Source organism: Lissotriton vulgaris, chromosome 5, assembly GCF_964263255.1.
Source record: "Lissotriton vulgaris chromosome 5, aLisVul1.2, whole genome shotgun sequence".
Taxonomy (NCBI): Eukaryota; Metazoa; Chordata; class Amphibia; order Caudata; family Salamandridae; genus Lissotriton; species Lissotriton vulgaris.
The window spans coordinates 211,183,808-211,210,942 of record NC_141693.1 but is presented as its reverse complement, the minus strand read 5'-3'; the positions used below and the strand labels follow the sequence as shown (position 1 = coordinate 211,210,942).

The window sequence follows — 27,135 nt, the reverse complement described above, 5'->3', positions numbered from 1 at the left end:
TCAATCTACTCCACTCTAGTCTACCCCATTTACACCAATCTACCCCACCCAATCTACCCTAATGTACTCCACCCCAATCTACCCTCACTCGAGTCAACCCCATATACCCCATCCAAATATACCCACTCCAATTCACCACAATCTACCCCACTCTAATTCACCACAATCTACCCCTCTTTACCCCACTCCAGTCTACTTCATTCTGACCCACTCCAATCTGCCCTGCCTACCCCAATCTTACCCAATTTACTTAAATTTACACCGCCCCAATCTACCTCAGCCTTTCCCACCACAGTCTACCACACTTTAATCCACTCAATTCCAATATAACACAATCTTCCTTACTCCACTCTAATCTTCCAGTCTAACCCCATCCATCCTACCTCCATCTACCCCACTCTAATCTACTCCAGACTATCCCAAACTACCCCACTCAAATCTACCTAACCCGATCCTACCCCAACCTACCCAAATCCATTGCCCCCCCAAATATACCCCATCCCAGTCTACCCATCTCAATCTACCCCAACTATACCCACTCCAATCTACCCCACTCCAACCTACCAGTCTACCTCACCCCAATCTACCTCACCACAATGTTCCCTACTCCAATCTACCCTTCTTTACCCCACTCCAACCTACCTCATTCCAATGTACCCCGATCTACCCCACTCTAATATACCCCAATCTTCTCCACTCCAATGTACCCTAATCTACCCCACCCATCCTACCCCAATCCCAAAGTACCTAGCTCAATCTACTTGGTTCTGCCCACCCCAATCTCCCCGACCCCTAACTACCCCACCACACCTTTGCCACCTCACTCTACCACACTCCAATCTACCCCATCCCAATCCAGCCACATGCACTCCACTCCACCTACCTTGATCTACCCCACCCAAACTACCTCAATCTATCCCATTCCAGTCTACCCCACTACAGCCTACCCCATCACACCCACTACAATCTACCACACTCTGGTTTACCCCAATCTACCACACTCCAGTCAAACCCACCCCAATCTACCCAAGCCCAATGTACCCGACCCCAATTTGCCCTAATAGACTCCACCATAACATACCCCACATCAATCTACCACATCCTTATTTATCCCACCCCAATCTACCCCACCCAATCTACCTCACTCTACCCCAATCCAATCTGCCTCACTCCAGTCTACACCGCCAATCTGCCCCAATTTTCCCCACTCTAGTCTACCGCACCTCAGTTGACCATAGTATGCCTCAATCTGCCCACCCAGGCTTTCCCAACCTACCCTGTCGAACATACCTTGACCCAATCTACCCCACCCAACCTACATCAATCTACCCTATCTATACAAATCTAATCTACCCCAAACGACCCCACTCCAATCTACCCCGCACCAGTTTACCCTAACTGCCCCCCTCCATCTCACTACAACCTACACCAATCAGCCTCACTCCAATATACTCCCTGAAATCTTCCCCAGTCCAGCCAACGCCAATCTACTCCAACCTAGCTCACTCCAGCTACTTCAGTCTACTCAATCTACCCCACTACAATCTACACTACTCCACTTCACCTCAACCTACTCCACTCCGGTCTACCCACTACAGTTTACCCCAACCCAATCTACCCCACTCATCCTACCTTAATCTACCCCACTAAAATTTACACCAATTTACCCCATTCCAATCCACCATACTCCAAACTACCATAGTCCAATCTACTCCCATCTACTCTACTCCAGTGTACCGTACGCAATCTTCCCCAGCCCAATCTCCCTCAGCCCAATCTCCCTCCACAATATACCCCAATCTTCCCTCCCCATTCTCCCACACTCCAATATACCTTTTCCCAATCTACCCCAACCGAATCTACTCACTTTTAATTATGCTAACCAGCAGCCACACTGGTGTTCAATATGACTAAAACACATTGCCAAAGCCAAACAGTCTCGCATTGGCAAGACCGATTGCCTTTGCTAGTGCTTGTTTCAGTTCTGAGAGAGACGGGCTACATACTCAATTGACACTTGAAACACTATTGCCTTGCATTTCAATAGTTGACTTTCTAAACAAATAGAGATATTAAATTGTTGCACTTTTCCGAAGACCGTAAAAATGCTAAATATTTCAATAGAAAAAGTGAAATTGACAACTTGCTTTCATAGGAAAAGTGCCAGATATTTGGAAGAAAAGCTGTATTCCATCTTCAGGCTTGGCAAGAAGAGTCACATGAATACTGAATGTGCAGTGTCTAATGTCCGTGTGAAGGTCTAAGGATAGAAGTCTGGCAATAATGGCCACTCGTATAGCACAAAATACACGTTTCGCGGTTTCTTGGTGTCTAATAACTAGAAAAAATTCAAAGCATTTTAGTATGGACTGGACACACAGGAGGGTTTCAGGGAGGAATCTCAATGTTTTTCAAGTTATATGCATGTGTCAGCCTCCAAGTTTAAATGCTATGGAATGTAAATGTGCTCTGAACCAACCCATGCTTGGACAACATACTTTGGTTCAGGAACCGGTCGAGGATGAGGTTTAAGGGGTGGTGGGAGGGTGCGTGTAAGCCTCACATCAGTAAGTAATTTAACATTTTGAAGACTTTTTATTTCATACTTTGCACTCCAAATATTTGGAATTGTACACGTTTACTATCTCCCCCCGTTTAAAAAAAGATTATATTTTTTCTTCTTTCCAGAAACTGTACTTTTTTTTCGAATATACTTCCTGAGCATTTGTACATTCGGTGCTACTTCTCTGCTAAGGTAAGTTGATTTCGGCGTTTAAAATGTTTAAGCTAAATGCAAACCTATGTTCGATTGTCGGTCATAGACTGATTTCTTCCAAAATGTATATTTTTGGGGGAGGGGGCATACAAAAACTATTTGTTATCCCGAGAAGCATTTTATTTCGTGTGGTGAGCTAAAATTCACATGCTCCAAATAAAAAGTGTTCAAGTTAAACATTTACTGGTTTTGAAGACTGAGAATGGTTGGCCAGGAACTTGGGTATTAAAATTGTGGTGAACAGTTTTGGAATGAAAAAACTGTGCAACTACATTTTGTTGATCTTACTCCAATGCGATTTGAAAAACCAGAGTTTTCTAAAATATATTCTATTTGAACCCCAATTCCGTTTAATATATATACATAGCTTTTTGCAGAAAAATTACTAATAAACAGTTAGTAGTCGACACCGGCAACCAGCTACTTCAGTTCATATAAGCTGAAAGCGCGCTTACTGTTAACCGATTAGAAGTCCATGGATTAAGGGGTCTTAAGTGAAATTAATGAATCCAATTTCTCTTTTCCTATTCTGCATCATCAACGGCAATAATATTGCAAAAAAACTTCCTATGAAGAAGAGAACGCGGTTCAAGTCTGTGTCTTCTCCACAAAACCATTCATGGGCCTATTCTAGAATCTCTCTTTCTACTGCCTTTTGGTAGTATTAGGCACGTAAATGTTTGAGTGCTGCCACATAAAACCAGTTAATCAGTTCAGCCAGAATGAGTTTCCTTCGTAAAGCGCTCTGATATACTTCGGGATCTTGTTTGCGCTATATAAAACTTTATAAATAAAATAAGAGATTTGGAGGACGAGCATCCTCCACATAGCTAAAATTAGGAGATGTTCACCAAGTACTGTAACTCCATTGTCCTCTTGCCTTTAAGTTTCACCAAGACTCTGACCATTAATGTGCAGTGCTGCGTGGTCAGATACCACAGATGGCCATCATCCTTCCCCAGCCAACCTCTTGCTACATAGCACTTAGCTACTTAGCAATAGATAGTTAATGAATCTCTCTAGGGCTTAACTATATTGTTATAATATTAGCTGTTGTCTCTCAGAAAGATTTATTAGGACACATCCTTGTTGTAAATGGATATAAAGTTGAATGTCCCAGCCTCTGTGTTTAGGTCCCATCCTGTTCCTCGTTGCTAACCAAGACCTGTTTTCATCTAGTGGCTCTGGTCCAACCCAGTCCTAGCATGTGGTCTGAAAGGAGCAACACTTAATGACCAAGGGCATTGTCACGGACTGCACACCCTATATGACGAGATAGTACCTGCCATTCCCCTGGCAAGTGATCAATATCCTATTGTCTGTTAAGGAACAGACAAAAGGATAACGATCACTGGTAAGGAATAACAGAGATTTTCAACTATGTTGTGGTTACAGGGATGCACCCGAAGCGCTACATCTATTAGCATGGTTGGTACGCACCAAGTCCAGGCCTAATTCTGCTAACAGTTGGTGCCAACTGATTGTAGTTGTGGAGTACATTCCTTTTTTTAAGGCTAGCTAGCAGCTGTAGTTGTGGCAATCCGTGTAGTATCTTGTGACTGGGTCCCCTAACTCCTTTTGGTTGTAAGTGGTTTGCTTGAGAGTCTTGGATACATGAGGAATATTTGTGTCCCCCTATGTGTATCTAGCCCTTAAGGTTGTTGTGTGCTCCGTAGTGGTTTGTGGTAGTCCGTGCTGCCGTCTTCCTTCTCCCCTGCCTGTCCGTCTGTGCTGTCCTCTTACTATAGAAGCCATTTTAAATCCAATTGAAAGTGTCTGATGAAATTCACATCATCTGGATGGCGCAGGAAAGGTGATCATTGGACATGGTTCAAGCCAATTCCAGCATGTGTACTGAGAAGAGCAACATTACACAATGAGTATGGTCAAGGATCTTAAAATGTATACAAAGAACTGGTACCTGTCCATTCCCACACATCCTGTGTCCTGTTCAGCTGGCAGGCAAGTTCTCAACAAAAGCACCTGTTAGGGCATAGGCTGTCTGTACTCCACTACCCATTAATATAGTGAAACTTCCCCTATTGCAGGTTTCTGAGAAGTGGTGGCACACGTAAAAGAAAAATTATTTTGACAGGATTAGCTCCTTGCCCTGAAAGTTTGGGCCAACTTTGAATCTTGGTCGCAGGCCCACTGTACTGGATACAAACTGATCACTTTGGCTTATTTATTGTTCTTTCACTTGAAGAAGCCCTGTACACTGGTTTAAGGGATGTTTGAGACCAAATACAGGATTTTGATGGTCTCCCCAGAAAGGGAAGGAAATCGGCCCTAGAACACAGAAAGAGAACTGCTGCTGCCTTTTGATTATAGACACGATCTTAATTCATGGTGCCATAAGGAACTCTGCTGAATTGAGCCTGTCGAGCAGGAGCAGACACCTCTGGCCAGCCTGAAAGTCTGCAGTTGACCGTGACCCTAATGTGAGGGCCCCACTGCTGAAGTAGTCGTCATCAAATCTTTGATTTCCCCCTAGAGATTTTAGTGATTGACTACGTCTTTAGTGTGAGGCAGTGTGCCATCAGACCTACTACCGCATCTGCAATCATCCCCATGAAGAAGCCTGCACTTAGCTTTGGTTATGGCCACTGTGTCGCCGCGTACATGGTTGTTGCTGAGAATATCAAAAGTCTCCAAGAGTCACTGCAACCTTTGGCATGATGCCCATCCCTCAATTCTTCTAGGTCTCAGAGAAGTCTCTGGAAGTGACTACAATTTGTGAAGAAAAGCCCATGTACCTTCGAGTCCCTGTGCTACTCCTACTACTCCTGAAGAGCTTGCTAACAATTGCATTACAAACAAAAAGACTGTTTGCCCACTAACCTGATGCCTGCATTAGAGTCCTGTCTATCTGCATTTTCTTCCACTAATTCCTGATGGCCTGACGCTGCAAACAAATCCTTGTTCCTCAATGTGGCTGCACATTCTCTGAATCCATACCAAGACCTGCCATGTTCAATAACAAGTTATGTATTATTGTACTTCTATGTACCCTCTGTCCATTTTGGGTTCTGCCGCACCTATTCACTGCTAACTACAGAGTGCCCTCTTGCACAACACATAGTATCAGCACATAAGCATAGTGGGTTCCCAGACATCAGCCAGGTCATGTTACGTCTGTTCACTGATACCCACACAGGCTTTACTTATTCCAAGAGGTAGCATTCCGAAAAAACAATATGCCTTCTTCACTTATACCTATGCTTCATAAGGGCCAACAATCCAACCCAACAAAGTAGAACCCTACAGAGTAGTAGTGAATCGGACCCAATACGAAACCAACCTAAAGGCTCTATACCTTTTTCTGAGCCTAGCGATATCCAAACTGACCTGGACAGGCGGGGCAGAAAGGGCACTATAGGGGAGGATACCGTTTGGCCCTAGACTTCTCTGATCAGAGATTCTTGGAGGTAGCAAAACCGCCAACTCAATGCACAAACGCATCGGCTCCTGCTTCCATTTGAGGTCCAAGGGTGGCCCTTAGTGTATAGTGACAGTCTTCTCTAACAACAAGTGAACCACCAACATGGAATTCCTGAATAGGGACGACCAGCTAGAGGATAAAACTGGTAATGTGTCACAGCAGAAGAGTCGAATGAGAGCATGATCACCCCATGTCGGGAAATCTTGGATACCAAGTTGGGTGGATACACTTGGCTAGAAGGGAAGGGGCGACCCCTAATTGTATGGAAGCTTACACTGTATTCCTTGTTTCAGATGTAAAGGAACTCTTCCACTGGGCACAAATTAGAACTGCGGCACGATTGTGCATGTTCCGGATATGCAATGGGGCACCCCTACGCTAATGGATTTCTACTAGCAGTACGTTGATTCGCCTACACTCTGCTCGTCCCCGGATACTACAGAAACGCCCTCTACGCGGGAGCCCCAACCAAGCTCATCAAACGACTACAACGCATCCAAAACACCTCGGCACGACTGATCCTCAACGTACTACGCCACGGCCACATCACCGACTCGCCTGAGAAACCTGCACTGGCTCCCCGTCAACAAGAGGATATCCTTCAAGCTCCTCACCCACGCACACAAGGCACTCCACAAGACCGGCCCAGCCTACCTCAACAGATGGCTCTCCTTCTACATCCCCAACCACCAGCTACGCTCCGCCAACCTCTCACTCGCCACCGTCCCGCGCATCTGAAGAACAACTACCGGTGGGTGATCCTTCTCCCTCCTTGTCGCCAAGACATGAACACCCTCCCACTGAGCGTACGACAGACCCAAGACCTGCTGACCTTCAGGAGAATACTCAAGACCTAGCTGTTCGATCAGTAGCGCCCCGAGCCTTGAGACCCTCGCGGGTATGTAGTGCGCTTTACAAATGATTGATTGATTGATAGCACGGGCTCTGTTCCCTGGTCATCATACACACTCTGGCCCTGGTCATTCCCAGAGAAGAACTGTTGGATTTTTACCAGCAACTGCTAAGAAAGAAGACAACCTTGCTGCATCTGGCTCGTTTAAAACAAACTGCAGATTATTTTGGTAAGCTCAGTACAAGGGCATTCCAGAAGAATTCAGACTGTTCACAGACATACAGGTACCCGCAGGAGTGTATATACCCTTATTTACCCTACAAAGAAAATTGAAAACTTGCAGGTGGGAGATGATTGAGATGATGAACAGCACTGAGCTCAGCCTTAATTCAAACAAGGAAGAACTGCGAGCAATCCGCCTCATGGTGATGCAGCATTGATATGGGTTAGACTTTGAAAGAGGGAGGGGAGTGTGCCAAGATCAGTGTGTCCTACTGAATGTTTAGCCGATTGAACATTGTGAATCGTGCAGTACTTGGATGGCAAGAGTCAAAGAAGTGTGAGGAGGGAGGTGCCTCTGAGCAGGAGTGGTTCTCTTGGCTTCCCTGGCTGATCAACAGTCTGTACGTGTTGTTATTGCTAGTTTTCCTTGTTTTTGTATGGATCTGTACAATTGGGGATTTCCTGCTGTAAAAACAAAGTCCTCAAACTGGGTAGAAAGCAAGTAACTAGGAAAGTAGTAATTGTTAAAAGCAAGCTTAAAGAACAACAGATCCCCAATAAAGTAACTGTCACGAAGTATGGGTGAGATAGTGTAGTTGAAAATTCGACTGAGGGGGTAAATGTTACTATTGAGAAAGTCTGTCAATCTGAAGAATGCTACATTTATGTATAAAAACCAAAATCACATCTTAATTAACAAATTCATCAGTTGTGAACTCCACGTCAGCCCTGACTCAGAAATGCGATGCCAGGAAGGCTCTGAGACCTAGGCCTGAGGTTACTGATAGACAGGTCACAGGTGGGGTGGCACGTAGCCGACAGTCACACACATGAACAGGAAATCCCACATCAATCACTTCGATAGGTGCAGCGACACCTCAATGGACTTAGGAGATAGGCCCCAATAAAGCACACATGGCTGGAGGGGTACGTGCCCTCCCAAAACACCATAAAGTCACATAAGTTAGGAACATATGGACAATCAGATCTTAGTACAGGCAGTGATCACATGCTCCCCATTCTGAGCGTCTAGACACGTTATCCACTGGCTGCATTGTGTCCACGCAAGGTCGAGGCCCACCTGAAATCCGCATCAAATACATTTACAACTCCAAAGGCAGCGGTTCGTATTCCTTACCAAACAAGGATCGCTGAAACTGGTTATGGCATTTAATTAATTTCGCTCTTCGCTTACACACACCAGCGCCAAGATGCCTCAGCATTCGAGCGCTTAAAAGCTCTATTTCATCATCATCATATATACCCATCTTGGATAGATTGTAAATTGACTGCCCTCAGACCCTATGCCTGTAATTGTTCTCCCGGCCATAATATTTACGTAAACTAACTGTTCCTGTTTTTCCAAACGCCTAGTCTCTTGATTTTTCGAGGTATTTCATGTTCATGCAGTGGAAGTTAACATGCTTTACACCACTTTCGGAAGATGAAGTAACTAACCTCCTTCAAGCGATAAAATCTGGGTCACCTACTGACCCCTGCCCCCTGCTATTATGCACTTGGCCACCGAGAAGATCAGTGAGATACTTACCCCCCTGATAGTTATGGCATCTGGGATCTACCCGGCGGTATGGAAGAGAGCATGTATTAGGCCAATCCTGAAGAAGCCAACATTAGACCCCACTGAGTGTAGAAACTATCGCCCGATTTCGGGCCTACCCTTTGCATCCAAGATCCTTGAAAAATAAGTCAATAAGACACTGACCAACTCTATAGACACTAACAGGCTATTCGATCCTACGCAGCATGGTTTTCGACCAAGACACTCTACTGAGTCTGCTCTGATTGCTGCCACAGAGGGGATCAGGAGGTGTGGTGGATGGGGGTAGGGCTATTCTCGTTCTCCTGGATATGTCGGCCGCATTTGACACTGTGAATCATACGGTTTGCAGCCATTATCCCGCATTTTTTATCCCGCGGACTTTCAGGCCGCATACCATTTACCCACAAGGACATTGACCTTGCATACTATCATGCCGCATTTTTTCAAAACGCATGTGCATTTATCACGCATGCCTTTACAACTAATTACGTTGTAAAGGCATGTATGGTAAATGCATTTGCGTTTTGAAAACCACGATGACGAGAGAGGTAAGGGGGTTTGGGTTAATTTTTTAGGGGTGGGGGTTGTGCTGGGGTAGTTATTGTGTAGTGTAGTGTTGTGTTAGTGTAGTGTAGAGTTGTGGTGGTTGTTTATTGTAGGGTCGTGCTGGGGGAAGTGTTATAGGGGTTAGGGTAGTGTTGTAGTGTTTGTGTAGTGTAGGGTTATGCTGGTGGTAGTGTTTTAGGCTTTAGGGTAGTGTTGTAGTGTTTGTGTAGTGTAGGGTCATGTTGGGGTTAGTGTTTTAGGGTTTAGGGTAGTGTTGTAGTGTTTGTGTTGTGTAGGGTTATGCTGGGGGTAGTGTTTTAGGGTAGTGTTGTAGTGTAGGGTCATGCCGGAGGTAGTGTTTTAGGGTTTTGGGTAGTGTTGTAGTGTAGGGTCATGCTGGGGGAAGTGTTCTAGGGTTTAGGGTAGTGTTGTAGTGTAGGGCCATGCAGGGGTAATGTTTTAGGGTTTAGGATAGTGTTGTAGTGTTTGTATAGTGTAGGGTCATGCTGGGGTGTAGTGTTTTAGGGTTTAGGATAGTGTTGTAGTGTTTGTGTAGTGTAGGGTCATGCTGGGGGTAGTGTTTTAGGGTTTAGTGTAGTGTTGTAGTGTTTGTGTAGTGTAGGGTCATGCTGGGGTGTAGTGTTTTAGGGTTTAGGGTAGGGTTGTAGTGTAGGATCATGCTGGGGTGTAGTGGTTTAGGGTAGTATTGTTGTGTTTGTGTAGGGTCATGCTGGGGGTAGTGTATTAAGGTAGTGTTGTAGTGTAGCGGCTGCGGAGGTAGGAATTGGGGAGTCGGCCCTGGCCCTCCTCGCTTCTTTTCTAGAGGACAGGAAACCGAGTTTGAGCTGGGACGGTCTACAATCTGACAGTTTCAATCTGCCCTGCGGTGTTCCACAGGGATCAGCTCTGTCCCCGACGTTATTCAACATCTATGTGACTCCACTGGCAAGACTCGTCAGGAAACATGGCTTCACATTTGTGTCCTACGCTAATCATTCACAATTGGTGATATCTTTTTTTTTTTTTTTTTTGCGTAAGACCTTTATTGAAAACAAAGCAGTTAACACAGCATGAGCCTACAACCCTGGGGCCGGCTCGCTACGTTAATACCATTAACCAACATTGTGCGTGAATGTTACATATGACGCAGTATACTGTAGTGTATCGTATGTATGGCTAATAGCTGGTAATAGAACTGAGTCTCACTTTTTTCTTTTGATAACAAGAACAATATAACAATATACCCCAACTCAGACCGTACAGTGTAACCTCATCTTGCTACATGGCAGTTGTGGTGGCATTCATAGGTCCCCCCTCTTCCCGCCGTCATCCTGCACCTGCTCCGTGATTACCCATTCAGTCGTCCAACCCATTCAGTCCAAGGGATGAAGTTCCTCATCATCCTGCAGGGAAGCAAGATAATCCTCTAAATAAACCCACATATTTTTTGGTCTCGTCTTTGCTGGTAACAACTCTTCATAAGTTTGTAGTTTGTCGCGACAGGTGGACATGTCATGCAACCATGTTTTTAACTTCGGCACTTTACGACTGTGCCAGCATTGTGCCACTTGTCTCTTAGCTAATAATAATGCAACCGCACAGAACTTCCGCTTCAAAGCCCTGAACTGTGGTACTATCCCCAGCAAGCAGACTTTGGGTGTACAGTGGACCTCCTCCTCCAGCATAACAGACAATGTGGTAGTTACCTCCACCCAGTAACTCTCTACCTTGGCGCAGTCCCACGCCAAATGTGCAAAGTCTGCACCCTCCTGGTTACACCTTTTACATCTGTCCTCCTCCTGAAACCCGAATTTTAGCAGTTTTGCCGGTGTGTAATAAATTTGGTGAAGGAATTTAAAGTGAATTATCCTCAGATTACCGTTGGGTGTAAGTATCTGTGTCAGGGCGCAGGCACTAGCCCATTCTTCATCAGACAATGGTGTGTCCAGGAGTGCATCCCACCTCCCCTTCGCCTTCAATTCATGCCCATCTAGTTCTGATTGTGCAGCTGAATAAAGCCTAGACACCAGGTGTGATAAATCGTTAGTTGTGATCAATAGTTGCAGTGGTGCAAGGCATTCTGGCTCCGAAGGGAACGTAGGGTAATGCTCCCTCAGGGCTCTAGTGAGTCTGAAATATGTGAAGCGAAACATGGATGTTTGGTTGTGAACATAACCCAGTTTGTCGAGGCCTACGAATTCGCCTCCCTGAAACACGTACCCCATCCTATCAATACCGGCTCTGGTCAGTAGGGACATTCCGACGCTTTCCCCAGTTACTGAGAGCTCCTGATGGTGGTGTAGCATCATGGCCGGTGCATATAGTGGGGTCTTGTGTGCCAGGTGCCCCAGTCTATGCCAGGCTTTAACCGTAGTGTCCACTGTGTTGATATCCCTAGCATGGAGCGGGGGGCGGGTGTGTGAGATTATTGCTGTGAGGGGACAGGGTGTGCATCGCTCTCCTCTATAGCGGTGTGAGTGAGGTATGGAACTGCATGGTACTAATACGCCGCGTATTGAGCCTGCGCGCATAGGTAGTATAGGAGGAAATCAGGTACCCCGAAGCCGCCCCGCGCAAGTGGAAGTGTAAGAGTCCGCAGATCCACACTGGCCTGTTTACCCGCCCAAATCAAGGTCCTCACCAGGGAGTTTATTTGACGGAATATAGCCTGCGGTGGTGTGATTGGAATGTTATTAAACAGGTATAGTAGCTTGGGCAGTATGTTCATTTTAACAACCGCTATCCTGTCGGCTAGCGAAAGGGGCAGATGTATCCAGCGTTTTATACTGTCCTCCAGCTTCGAGAGTACCACACCGTAGTTCGCCCTAAGCACCTCATCCGGATCTCTATGGTACATGACCCCTAGGTATCTGATCGGGTCCTGTTGCCACTCTAGCGGAAAATCCACTACAAAGGGGGAAGTGGTGTCAGTGAGGGGTATTATAGAGGATTTGGACCAGTTTATGGCCAGACCCGAGTGCCCCCCGAATCTGATGTATTCCCGGAGTAGGGCGTTCAAGTGAGTCTCAGGGTCACGGACATACAGTAACATGTCGTCCGCATACAATGATATGTGAAGCGGCCTGGCTATGAAGTGCAGTGCCGAATCCTTGTAGTTCTGCCGTATCAGACATGCCAGGGGTTCCAGTGCTAACGCGAATAATAGAGGCGAGAGCGGGCAGCCTTGCCTCGTCCCTCGCTCAATTGCAAATTGATCCGAAACGTATCCATTGATTCTGACCCTGGCACGTGGTTGCGTGTAAAGCAGGGAGACCCATTGCACAAATCGCTTAGGAAACCCCATTCTATTGAGGACAGTGATCATATACCGCCATTCAATGGAGTCAAACGCTTTTGCCGCGTCTAGCATGACCGCTACTGCTTTGACCGAAGGTTGCAGGTAGTGCGAGAGTGCAAATAGAGTCCTGGTGTTATGTGCTGTTGATCTTGAGGGCACAAAGCCAGATTGGTCCGGCAGGACCAAACTGGTCATCAGTGGTGACAGCCGCTTGGCTATAAGCTTCGCAAGAATTTTCGAATCCACGTTTATTAATGACAGCGGCCGGTACGAGTCGCACTCCTCCGGTTTTTTAGATGGTTTCAGGAGAGCGATAATCATGGCTTCGCGTAGTGTGGGGGGGAGCACCGCTTTCTCAAAGGAGGTGCCATACATATCCACTAAGTGTGGCGCTAGGACGTCTGCATATTGTTTGTAAAATTCCGAGGTAAACCCATCCGGGCCAGGCGCCTTGCCATTCGGAAGTGAGCCTATGATCTCAGTTACCTCATCCGCCGTGATAGGCCTTGCTAAGTATTCCCTATGCGCATCGGACAGCCATCCGATCGCCACATCGTGCAGGTATTCATAGGTGTCAGCAGCCGGAGCAGTGGGCTGGGACTTGTAGAGGGACCCAAAAGAATTAACAAAGCATTTCAATATGTCTGCAGCATGGGACTGTGTGTCTCCCTCCCCGTTCTTCACCCTAAGTATCGCAGTAGGACCGCGACCTGTACATATTTTCCGAGCTAAAAAAGCCCCCGGTCTACCTCCTTCCCCAAAGGCTCTAGCCACATGCGTACGGTTCAGATATTTCATTTCGGAGTCTAGAAAGTCTGCGTGCTTTGTGTGTACTTCCCGGAGTTTAGCTAGGTGTAGGACATCCTGAGTGGACTCATATAGGGATTCCAGGTCTCTCATCTGCTGCTCGCATCTGCGTATCTGGGCTCTAATATCCTTCAGAACCCCCGCTGTGGTGCCAATACAGACCCCTCTTATCGTGGCCTTGAATGCCTCCCAGAGGACGCAAGGGTCATCAGTCGACGGGGCATTAAGGTCAAAGTAATCCTTAATCGCCTTTTTGATCGTGTCTGCGTAAACCGCGTCATTTAGAGCACGCGAGTTAAAGCGCCATTGGAAGGGAGGGGGTGTGTATCTTGGAATGTCTAATTGCAAGAGGACGGGATTGTGGTCTGAAAGTGTGCGAGGGAGCACCTGCAGGTGCCGCACCCATAGCGCCAGGTCTTTGGTGCCCAGCCAGTAATCCAGCCTGGACCAGCTGTTGTGGGAAGCTGTAATGTGCGTGGCCCCAGATGCGACAGTATTCCTCAACCTCCAAAGATCCTCCAAACCCAAGTCTTTCATCATGTGTCCCACCAGTATGCGTGACTGTTTGTGTTGTTCTACGGAGTTAGCTGATCGGTCCAAACCGTCACGTAGGGTCACGTTCCAATCACCTCCACATAATATGTGCGTGCTATTGTGCTTCTGCAAGTGTCCCCACACCTCCCGGAAGAAGTCCGGGGCGTCTGTGTTAGGACCATACACATTCAACAACGTCACTTTCTGTCCTCTCAATGTACCTGATACCAGCAAAAATCTACCTGATGGGTCCTGCGTTACAGTGCGAGTCTCGAATCCCACCCCCCGTTTTACCAAAATGATCACCCCTCTAGAGTAAGAAGAGTACGAGGCCCTGTAAACCTCTTCCGCCCATCTTGACCCCAGCTGTGCGTGTGAGTGCGGGGCCAGGTGAGATTCCTGTAGGAATGCTATGTCCACATTCCACCTTGTCAGGCTGGCAAATATCTGCCGTATTTTACGTGGCTGTGAGAAACCTCTAATGTTCCATGTGAGAACGTTTAAGCTGCGTCTACCCGACTCCCTGGTCCCCATCAAATTTGAGTGACATAAGGCATGACCGCATACTTCCAATCAATTGCATAGGTGTTGCCAGCTCCCCACCTGTAGGAATCCCATGTGGCACAGCAGTAGCCAGGACCAACGGGGAACCAGCACGAAAAGACACTTCATACTCTGTCGGTCTAACAGTACATCCAAACAACCCGCCCCCCCTGAACCCACCCACTCCAGCAACCCCAACCTGCCGAAGCCATTCCCATCCAGTGCACCAATCTGTAACTTTCACAACCATAAATACAGTGCCCAGAACCAAACTCTTACTGGGTTATACCCTCATAGAGGTCCGCCAGGGGCACAACTCTCCACCCGGTGTACAGGTGTGGGCGATGCTAAAGAAGCTGTATGAAACGCAGTTTAGGTGAATACTCGCCGCCCCCCCCCCCCCCCCCCCCCCACACCCCCCGAACAACCACCAACAGTGCCACTGGCACAGCAACATGTCTGGAACAGTGCGACCCCAATGCAGTTACATCATTTAAACAGCAAAGAACAGAACCCTTCGCCTCCCACTTGTGCTGATTGCCACACATATTGCATCGGAGACCGCTGGCAGTCGGTGATTGAGGCGTCCCAAAGCTAGCGCATAGTGAGCAGAGTACATCACACAAGGGGCAGTTGTCCGCTATACGTGAACTAGTCTGCATAGAGTAAACGCCATATGGTACCAGTATCGCTTGTCAGTGTTGGCCAATACTGTGCCATCAAGAGTGCATGGATCACGGGGCATTCACAAACCAAAGTTAGCAGTATTCCGCATTATCGAACAGCAGTCTCCGAGCTCCAGTAGGCCCTCTCCATCCAAACACGCAGTTTATGTTGCACCAACACCACAATCGTTCACACAGGAGAACAGGATCATGCAGGCCAGCCAAGTGTGGACAACAGTGTCCATGCTAAAACGCATGCTTTTGGACAGAACAATAAACTCACCAGTGGCAGACCAAGAATCAACCCCATGCCTTTAGTCCGAGTCACGGCGTTGTTCATTTTGCGAGTTGTCTCTCATCTCCCGCTGCACCTTCTTGACAAATTCTTGTGCTGCCTTCGGTGACGTCAGTACAGTCGCTTTCTCTTTCCATACCACCCTTAGGCGCGCCGGATACATCATGGAATACACAATGTTCAAATCACGCAATTTGGCCTTCACTGCGGTGTATTCTTTCCGGGCCTGCTGGACCGCAACTGTGTGGTCAGGATAAAATTCCAAGGAGTTCCCTTGATGCTGGATCTTCCCTTTTTCTCTCGCTAGCCGAAGGATCGTGTCCCTGTCGCGGTAGTTGAGGATTCGCGCTACAATCGGTCTTGGCGTGGCGCCGGGTGGTGGTTTCGGGGCCAGTAATCTATGTGCACGCTCCACGATGAATAGGGGCGATAGGGCCTCAGCCCCGAACAGGTCTTTGCATAGCGTTTCCACGTAGGTCTCTATTCGTCCTGTGTTGGTGGACTCCGGCAGGCCCGCGATCCGTACGTTGTTGCGCCTCGAGCGCGCCTCCAAATCCTCCTCCTTCGCCCTGATCACCTCCAGGAGCCGTTCCATATCCGCGCATTTTGAGGTGGAGGCTCGCGCCTCATCTTCGACCGCGGAGATGCGTGTTTCGGCCTCATCCAGTCGCTCGCCATGCTTTTCCTGCCGTGCCGCCATGCTGTCCATTCTGCAAGTTAAGTTATCCAGCTTGCCATTAATGTCCTGCAGGTTCGATTGAATCGCCAGTAGGATCTTTTCTATGTTGTTATTGGGTGCAGGCCCTGCCTCATCCTCCACCACCTCGTCAGTGGACTTCTGCGTTTTTTTGGCCTCAAAGGACAGCTTCTGTTGGTGTTTGTCCGGCTTGCCCATGATGGCGGGCGGGGAAACTGTCTTCCTGCACGTGGGCCCCGATGCCCTCGTAATTCTGGTCGCTGTCGCCGTGGTGATCCCCACCCGTGGGATGCTCGCCGTTGAAAACATCGCCCCACCGCTTTACGTAAAGGGTGAAGGTGACACTCTTCTGGGTGTGAGGTGATTTGGCCGAACGCCGGCTGACCGCTGATTGCTCCGCTGTCCAGCAAACCCCCTCAACGCAGTCGGCCAGTGGCCACTCAGCCGTGCAGAATGTGCGATCCGGTGCGGTAGCTCGCTGTGTAGATGAGTTCTCGGGCCTTACCGACCCCCTCAGGTGGCGTGTAGTCGCAGTAGGCACTTCACTCTCCCTCCGCATGCGGTACCTCTAGTCAGCCATCACAGTAGGCATGCCTTCCCCGCAGGCACCAATGCATGACAGGCTGTAACCCTCCGCTCCCGCCTCAGTGGACCAGCAATGCCTGGGTCTGTGTGCGCCGAGCCGAGAGGGGCAGCTACGCACGTGGTCGCTAGTCAGCCCTCGCTACTCTGTCAGCCACTGACCTGGGCGCCATAGAAGAAAAGCACCGTGCTCTCGTGGGCTGAAGGGGCAGGGCAGCGATGCCGACAGGTTCCTGGAGCAAAGGCGAGCTCCCGTAGTGCAGCAGGCAGCACAGACGAGCGCAGACTGTCCGCCACCCTCAACGCACGTTGCCACCAGCCACCGCTACTCATCCGGCAGTCGTGTGTATATGCCACGTCCTGTGCCTGCGGTCAGTTCTGCCCTCCACGCTGGGTACTTTGCAGATTGCAGCCACCTCCTCTGTTGCACCGGACCGCCATCAAGGTATTGGCACATTCTCTGGGTCCGGAGAGGGGCCGGCTATGCCCGCGTTTTCTTAGAGGCGGCCGCCATCTTGTCAGGCATTGGCTTCGGCGCTATTACAGGGGTCCCTGGTGCTCTGCAGCGCGTCAAAGGATAGTGCAGCGGCAGCGGAAGGGCCAGACTTCAAGACCCTACCTTCGAAATGCTGCGGTGAGCATGGATGGACGATCGATGTCTGCCTGCTCCATCGTCGCTGTGCCTATGTCCCCCAGCGGCGGCCATCTTGTCAGGCACTCGGACATTCCGCTGTTTTCACCGTCGAATTAAGGAGCAATCCATGTCCGCCGGGGGCCGTTCTCCACCGCATTTAGAGCTACAGCACTTCCCCCATCCGCTGAGGTGTTCGGGGAGTCGGCGGCCGGGGCGAAACCGGCGAGATCCACCAAAGTTACCGATCGCCCGGCGGAGCTGCAGCTCAGGCAGCCATCTCGCTGTGCGCCCCCTAGCGCCTCCACAATTGGTGATATCTTTGTCGGACAGGCCTGAGTTTATAGCTGCTAGCTTCCATGCCTGTCTAACAGACATCATGAAATGGATGAGCCTAAGTTTCTTGAAGATCAACACAGAAAAAACTGAAGTGATAGAGTTTGGCAAAGGGAGGTCATTGTGGAACAATTCCTGGTGACCCTCTGAGGCAGGCAAATGTCCTCACCCCGTCAGGAAGGTTGGGAATCTTGGAGTCCTCTTTGATGACAAGCTTAATCTTTCTGCGTAGGTCAATAGTCTAACTTCTGCCTGTTTCTTTCTGTTAAAGACCCTTCGTAAGATCTTTCCTTTCATCCCTCCCAAACTACAGAAGACGGTAATGGTTGCCCTCTTTTTGTCCAAACTGGACTACTGTAACGCGCTGTTCCTGGGTATTAATAAAATCCAGATAAAAAAATGCTATCGTGGCAGAATGCCGCAGCACGATTACTCTTGAACCTCCCTAAGGGCCAATCTACGTCACAGGGTATTAGGGCAATACACTGACTCCCTATACAGCAGCGAATAGAATTCAAGGCGCTCTGTTTGGTGCACAAGGCACGGTATGGAGGGGGCTCAGATGACAGCCAGGAAATGTTCAGGCTTTCGACCCCCTCACGAAACCTCCGATCTGCCAGCCTTGGACTGATCTGTACCCCCATGTTTCGAAGAACTAGATGGGGGGGGGGGGTCCTTGTCTAGTTTTGCAGCAAAACAATGGAACAAACTGCCAGTGACTTTGAGAATGCAATCCAACCTATCACTTTTCAGGAAATCTCTGAAAACCCAGCTGTTTACACCCGAGTAGACCCAGCTTAGTCTCAGCTCTTCGCTTACACACACCAGCGCCAAGACACCTCGGCATTCGAGCGCTTAATAAGCTCCATATCATCATCATCATCATATATACCCATCTCAGATCGATTGTAAATTGACAGTCCTCCGACCCTATGCCTGTAATTGTTCTCCCGGCCATAATATTTATGTTAACTAACTGTTCCTGTTTTTTCATACACCTCGTCTCTTGTTTTTTCAAGGTATTTGATGTTCATGCAACACTATAACACCTACTTGAGTAGTAAATAGATCCTAAGAATTCTGGACGTTCCTAAGCATATTTCCTTAATGTAAATGACACTGCTTGACTATTCTAGTTTACAGGTGATACATGTACTAGCTGAACTGTTACCTCAACCTCTGATTGTTTGATTCGCTACCCCATGAAAGTCAAAACTTCAAGAGTGAGATGCTTGTTAACACCAGTGATATTGCACAGTCAACTCCAGCTCATTCTGACAGCAGCATTGTTTGTTACAAGGGCCGTCTTATTGGAATTGAGTCACACAGGCTCAGGAGAACTGGTCTAATACTGCATCTATCTGATTGCCAGGTTGTGAGAAGCTGTCTTAGTATATGGTGCACACTTATGTGAGTGGACACCCTGCACTAATCCAGACAACCCTTATGATATTTTTAGTGGTTTTAGACAACCTTAGAAAGCTCTCTAATTGGTAGCTTATTTCACCAGAACATAATCTTATAGGTATAGATTAAGTGAAAAAGAACCACAAAGTGTATTTATAAAAATAGGTATTTATTATAAGACACTCACTAACCTACAGAAATCTACTAGCCGGAGATCTACACAATACATACAATACTTTTCAATAGAAACAGGTAAGTATCACGAATAAAGAAGCGGTCACATGGGGGACTTCAAACCATATACTAAAATAGTGGTATACGAACCAAGACTTGAGTCAAGACTATTCCCAGAAGATGTAGAAGTGCTGAGGACCCTAGGAAACACCGAAGGTAAGTAACCAGGAACCCCACGGAGGCCCTGTGCAGAGTGAGAACACAACAGCGGGCTCAATACAAGTCAATGGGTAAGTCGCTGTTGCCATTTTAAAGAAGGACCCTTCCCAGTGGACCCTGAAGAAACTCCGTGGAAGACAGAACGTTGGAGATCCAACCCACCCGTGGATACTCTAGGAACCAGGGTACCTAGACCAGGGAAGCCGAGTGCATAGTTGTGAAGTGGCGTCGGAAACCGCAGTCAGACTCAATGGAGGACTTCAGGAAGATGCGGCTGCTGGAAAAGGTGAAAGAGTCCGGTGAAACCCAAAGGTGGGTTCAGGATAAGAAGTACCTGCAAGCAGAGGGGACCGAGTCTATGCCACTCAGGAGTGACCAGGAGGCACGAAAGATTAATGCCCACTGATGTTGCATGTTGCAGGAGAGCTGACGGTGACCTTGGAGCTGCAGCTGTGAGAACTATGTGACGCTGTGGAAGACCACAAGCTGTTCACGAGCTGTCCATGCCGGATGTCGAGAGTTGAGGGGTCGGTGTCCATCAGGGCACCAACCAGCCTTGGCAACTGCAAACAACGTGGAAAGCGAAGAAGGTGAAATATCTGGACAAGTAAGGTCCATGTGACCCGCCACAAGCAGAGGAGTCTGGGCAGGCCTGAGCAATCAGGGAAGCCTGCAGAAATCAAAGAAGACCCTCAAGAGGAACCACAGGCCGGAGGCACTGGAGTCGCAGAGGACCTCTGGCAGCTCACCAAAGATGCAGGCCCACAATGCAAGTATTGCGGTGAGGACGAAGATCTTGGACTGGGGGAACATTGAGGTTGGGGCTACTTGGAGCCCAAAGATCTTGGAGGAAGGAAGCCAATATGCCTTTGCAACAACAAGTCGACATGGTGCACAGGGGTTTGGTTCCTGTGGCTCTGACGAGGGATAGTGAACTCAAACTTGGTGAGAGATCTAGGCAGGCCTCGAGGGATGTAAAGAACCATCACCTCTGTTGCTGAGCCTTTCAGAGTTTGTGGGAGCTTGGGATCAGCAGACCAATCCGCTTTGTTGCGGTGCCTGCAGATGCAGGGAAGGGACTCCTTCACTTCAAGGGAGATTCCTTCAGGTGTCTTGGATGTCCACAGGCCTTGGAAGGTTTCTGTATGGAGCACAGCCACAGACGTTGCAGCAGACAAACGGGGCGACGAGACCAGGAGCAGCAGGAGACTTCCCAGTTGGTCTTGATGCGCAGAGGGAAGTCCAGAGTGCCCAGACGGTCGAAGAAGAAGTGGTCCCTTGAAATCAATCTTGTCCCACGACGAATCTAGTGACCCACTAACAGTTAAGTCCTTAAGTTCCCTAAGGAAAAGGTTGGGGCGATTCAGGGATCCCTCCAGGGGAGGGGTCGGACAGTGGGGAGGATACTCTCATGCCCTTTGTGCAGTTTCATGCCAGAGTTGGAGCCAAATGTGCCCTTCAAGCAGACTGAGTGGCGCTGGCCAGCGCTCCCACTCGGCCACAATACACTAAACCCTGTCTGGGTGGTGGTCATCTCCCTGTGACAGGATACCTATTGTTCTGCCTTCCCCTGCTCAGGCTTGGCTCCGCAGCAGGTGGGCAGAATCATGTCTCTGGTCTGCAGCAGCCATGTTGTGCTGTCTGGGTCTAGAAGACTGGTACTGGGAGCACTGAGGGCCTCCAGGAGGAGCTTTACAGTGCATGGAATCCTACTCCCACACCGTTTACGGTGTTGTGGTATGATTCTAACATGTTTGATTCCAAACATGACAGGGTTAGTGACAGCCAGTTTCGACCTGGTCATTGCTTAATGAAGTATGGCCACTCTATATATCGTAAATGGGTGATGCACTTACAACCCTGGAGAATGGACTCCGAAGGTTATAGAGGTGTCCTGTTTATGTAGAGGCACCCTCACACTTAGAACTGAGCACCCTGCGTTCAGGATTGAAAGACCTGATTTAGGGGAGACTTATAGGTTTTAAGTGCATTGACCTTAGTTATAGGGAAACCTATCTTTCGTAAGTGGTGGTAGCACCAGCTTACACAGTCTGCAATGGCAGGACTGTAGTTAGTTTGAGTGGTTTCCCATGGGTGGCATAATACATGCTTCAGCCCGTGGGGGACCCCTGGTGTACCTATGCCGTGGATACCTTATTACCATGTACTAGGGACTGATAAGTGTACACTAGTGTTCAATCTTTGATATACCTAAGTACTTACCATACCAATTTAGGGGAGAAAGCACAGAGGCTGTGGTCCTGTTTAGCAAGATCCCAGTCAGACTAGTCAGAAACAGCATAGCACCAGGCAAAAAGTGGGGATAACCATAAAAGTAGATCCTACTTTCCTACACAGGTCAACCTCTGTCTGATCCTGAATTACAGAATTTCCTCAACAGAAGACTTACTTGTAGTCTTAATTGTATAGACTCACATGAGGCTCCTACCCATGGTGGACTGCTTAAGAGAAATCTGATGAAGGCTCGAAAGTATGAACTACTGGCTAAAAACGTGTTGTGAACACCTGTAGGAGAGGGAATGATTTTCATAAATTCTACATTAGGAAAAAAAGGGTGTGCTATGCATTTTAGCAAGACCGCTCTTGGTTTAAATTGCTTTGTAAGTCGATAATAAAGTCACAAGAATGAGCAAAGCATACAATAAGCTCATCAAACGTTTTCCTTGTTTTACACGTGTGCTTTTGGCTTGCACATAGCCTGTCTCTGGCGGCCTGAATTCTTTTGGTCCTTTCCAAAGTCGGCATGTTTCCGGCCTAATACTAATCTTTCGGACTGATTTACGGCGCTAATTTAGCTGGACTCCCCCCTCGCCGAGCTGTCTGCTCGAGAGAACAGCCCCCCTTCCAGAGATGATCCACATGTCACTGCGCCAGTGAGGCTCTGCTCTCGTTCATTAACTGTTGTCTGCTTTTCCCAGAGAGCTGATAAGCATAATTTGGAAAGGATGGGACCCCGATCCTGCGATACAAGATTGTACAGCTGCCAAACAATCCCTGCAGCATCATCAACCTGACCCGCGTTTTTACCCCCAAAATATACTGCTTTCTGGGACTTGTAGTTTATTTTTCTCTTAGGATTCTGTCAACTAGGTGCCATCCTTACCCCCATGGTCTCTTACAACAGCCCCTCGTTTTCCCCCAACAACCCTTCGCAAGGTAGAACGTATTGTTTAGTTTTTCTTTTACAAGGAAGGCCAGCAAGCCACAGCATACAAAATGCTATTGGCTAAAAAGCCACGACAGGGTCAAGTTCCCAGACAACATGAGTCTGATCTATGAAGTTTTGCTGTCGTTCTTCAACCCAGACTCCAGAGATTTGTATTTGCTACTTTTCTCTTTCCTGTCCTGAAGAGGTTTCTGTTCCAAAACGGGCATGCGGTTATGACCGTGCATTGCCTCCATCCATTGTGAGCTCTGAACAACCCGAGGGATTCCTCTCCCTTGATGAACTGCCTAATAAGCCCGAGCTCCCTTCAGTTATCCCTTGAATTGGGAGGCTTAATTCCTGTATCTTCCTCCCTTTGAGCAGGGACTGGGGCATAAGTCTTAACCACTTGGCTGCTAAGGCAATATTTTACTTTTCATTGATTTTCCATTGAAATCAATGGAAAGTCCATGACGAGTTACCCTTGTCATTAGCGGCGAAGAGGTTAAATTGCTGTGGTTTGGTCACCTTGCCACCCTGGAGCCATTGCCCTTTTACAAGAGTTGGCTCGGGGATGGATCGAGTGGGAAATTGCTTAAAAGGTTTTCCCGAGGCACTACTCCCTTTTTGGCATTCGAGACGTTGGGTACCCCTTAGTTCTATTGGATTAATCTAAACAATTTTCTGTTTCACAGTCACCAGTGGAATTACAGGATGATCATAATATTCTTGCAGACATGAAGCCCACGGGTTTAGGATGGACAGGTATTCTTATTTCAACTGGCAGCCCCTGAAGAGAACCCTACGTTTTAACGGGGTTGGCCCCAAAACTATCCGACCTGGGTCATATCGTAGATACAAAATGTGAAGTGGTCGGTGTGTTATTCAACTGTGGATACAATTTAACGGTGGACCATTAATTAATTCAAGATATACAAGTGTATTCCTATGATGGAACCTGAATTTAATTCATTCAGTTAATTATGTCAATACATAATTCCGTATCCAAACAATTTCAACATCTTGAAGAGTTCACAATAGTATTCTATACAATATTTTACAGTGCTCATAGGTGCAAGAAAGCGAAAGGTAATTGAATTAGGATAGATAGTGAGTGAGGGTTCTTATCCTTAAGGGATGTCTTCCCCATTAAGTTCACCAGTTTTGTAGTTTCGAGAGAATCAAGTCTATTCTGCATAATTTGCATTTATTCACATGCATGAGACTATAGGTGTGTTTTGGTATTTGTAGGTAATTCGCGAATTCCTTGAAAAATTCACTTTTTTGCATTTTTCAAAGTGCAATGTGAAGCACATACATGCCCTTAGGGCATGTATGTGTGCCACATGTGCACCCATGCTAATTTCAGGGGTGCAACACGGTGTCCTTTGGACACCCCTGCACCCTTGAAATTATTCTCAATTTGCGATTCTCAAATTGCGAATCGCAAATTGAGAATAACTTCCCATTCATACCTATGGGCCTCCTGGCCCATTGAAATGAATGGGAAAGTATTCCTTAATTGCGATTCCCAATTTGCTAATCGGGTTGTTGATACATATGGCCCCAAATCCCTCCGTAGATGCCTTTTATAGAAGGGGAGTCGGACCTCTCAATGTCCTCACAGCAGGTTGTCTGATGTTGTAAGAAAAGCTTCTTGATCTACACAGATGCTTTAGTATTCAGGATGGGTGTCGGTTCGAAGTGTGTGTGTATATATATATATATATATATATATATATATATATATATATATATATATATATATATGTGTATATGTGATTGCCCAGATCGCCCTTAAATTATCCTTTCTTTTCTTGTTATGGTCTAATAAGCTTGCAGGAAACCTTTTTACCACTACAGATCTGTGTAGTCTTGACTTAGTTGGAGTGAAAGATGAGCAAATATGTTATTTTGAGGGATGAAAAGGCTAATCCTGGATTATAAAGTGCAGTTTACCCAGGTTTTGTAGTTCAGAGGTAACTAAGAACATGATCGAAATGTACCAGCTATTTGTTGCGGAAAAATGGGAGGAAAAGTGCTGTGCAAGAAAGTATGCAGAGTTTTCTTTTTCCACAAATGGCATCAACAGGTTTGCCGTGCTGAGATCACCCTCTTCCAGTGATGGCCACCGCCTCTCATTAAAGGTCGGGTGGCCACAGGAGGGTAGGAGTTTGGGGAGAACTGTGGGTTTGAAATAATCTTTTTTTTTAAAACGACCTGCCTTCCGCTCCTGCTGTCTCGTTACTCCTCTCGTCGCCGTCGGGCCGGAACGGGACGGGCCCTCAGGGCACAGGCTCCACACGCAATCCAGACGCTGCTTCCACATAACAGCAGCACCGGAATCGGCCTGAGCAGCCTCGTTTGCCGCTCAGACGGCGCACTGTGGAGCCTGTGTCTTTTCTTACACAGCCAGGTTGGAGAGACATAAGTGGGCATGTGTGTTTGGCCGGCCTAGGAAGGACCCGCAATAACTATAGGGTGGGGCAAGGCATGTCCGGGAGGTGGAGTAAAGTGCACTCATAAGTGCACATATGTCCTTGGCTGACCCCCCTAGGCTGGCCAAGCACACATGCCCACTTTTAAGTGCACTCTACTCCTCCTCCCTGACATGCCTCGCCTCTCCCCACTTATAGTTTTTGCGGGGTCAGACAGACAGCAGAAATAAAATGTCAATAACTGTGCTATTGTCATTTTATTTATCATCTGCTGGTGCAGCCTGTCAGCAATTCTCCTCCACCGTTACGGAGGAGTCGCCCTGCCATCTACCCAGAAATCTGACGTAGGCAGAATTAGTTGTAAATTCTTTTAATCTTTTTTTTTATTTACCACAGTTTTTACAATATTCGAACTTCTGGTCAAAAATGTATGTCTTTGCTATTTCTATGTATGTGGAGAGAATGGGTGAAAGAGGTGTAAAAACCCATGGTTGAAATCAGAAACCAATGCATTGTGAAAAGTAGATAAAGTTTTGAATTTATTATGGGGCCTCTTCCGTAGGCCTCTCATGGTTTTCCCCAGGAAACTAATAATTGAAATCCTAACATAATGAAAGTTAGTAGAAAAAGATAGAAATGGATAACCGTGTTTTCATCTGTAAGTTTTTCTGATGAAAACATTCGCTACTTGCCAGGGCTTTAAGTGGGCTGGGTCTCACCGGTGCTGAGCACAGCAGTTTTTTAAAGGGGGCTCAAAACGGGTCTCTGTCGGGCTCTGTTTTGTTCCCTGGCACAGGCGGTCCGTTTTTTGACAGACTCACAGGCACATCGATGTGCGCGTGCTCACACGGTTCACTTCTCACTAATGAACACATTACGGCATGATGTCATGCCAGTTGCGCGTTGTAGTGGAAGGGAAATCCTTTGAAGAGTCATTTTCTCTTTGGTTTTCCCTTCTCTTTCTGAAACGTAAGAGCAGCAACATTGTCGTGGTGTCACCAGGGCTTTAAGTGGAAGCTTTTTCAATATTATATATACCACGCCATAGTTGCTGCTTACTTATCTTAGGCAACTAACAACCATTGACAAAGCCAATTTTCCAGACTTGTGGTAGATCTGATGTTATTTGTTGTATTATATATCTGGATGCAATGACAGAAACAGCAAAATAAAAGTCTGGCGGCACATTATGCTAAACACAGATTTTTAGCTTACGTGTTTTTAAGCCACATCCTTAATTACATTGGCCATCCCCCTTTGAGAGACCCCGCAATTTTTTCATCCCACTTAAAGCCCTGCTACTTGTTCATGTGTTGCTTTTGACTTTTTCTTCGTATGGGTTGGTGGTTCCTTTCTTATGTTTACTTAAAAATAATTTTTAAAAAAAGAGAGGGACTGCAATCCCTGAGCAGGTGCCCATAAGGAAGTGGAACCTACGAAAAAGGGACACTCTCCTCTTTCCAGCACTGCCTTTCCCGTCATCTTATCTTCCAGGGGAGTGGCGTTATACACTCCGACACTACCCAAAGAAAACCTGTGGCTACTATTTTCCCTGCTATCTCTGGAGAATTTTCCCTTCCCACAGGGTGGAGGGTGGGCAGTGTATCAGGTCAGCCAGGACTTAGTTGGCTTCCAGTGGAGAGTTACAGTTAAACTATTCAGTTTACTTCTGGGTAGGGGGTTGTTCGGCCCCTATACCAGAAAGGATGCTCTCATTTACAACAACCCTAGTTCCTAGTGGAATAATTCTTGCTCTGGGTTCATGGCCTCTAGCTACTGTTAAATGTTAAATGTTAAAAGATTTCTAAAGCGCATGGCTGCCCGAGAGCGTCCCAGCGCTGGCAAACAGGAATTCTTTGGAGAGGTACCATTGAAAAGGGGAGGTTCATCCCTATCTATTATACCTTTTCCATGCTGGGAGGTTCCAGTGAGGTGTTATTTTT

The 27,135-nt window shown here is 47.4% G+C and overlaps 1 protein-coding gene across 1 annotated transcript in view; it reads left to right on the top strand.

Annotated features, from left to right (window-relative positions):
- Nucleotides 1–27,135, top strand: part of EXD3 (exonuclease 3'-5' domain containing 3) — a 2,419,489-nt gene that overhangs the window by 76,220 nt on the left and 2,316,134 nt on the right. Inside the window, exon 2 of the mRNA XM_086921181.1 lies at nucleotides 2,689–2,755. The gene's annotated coding sequence lies outside the window, so the exon portion shown is untranslated. The remainder of the gene's footprint in view (nucleotides 1–2,688; nucleotides 2,756–27,135) is intronic.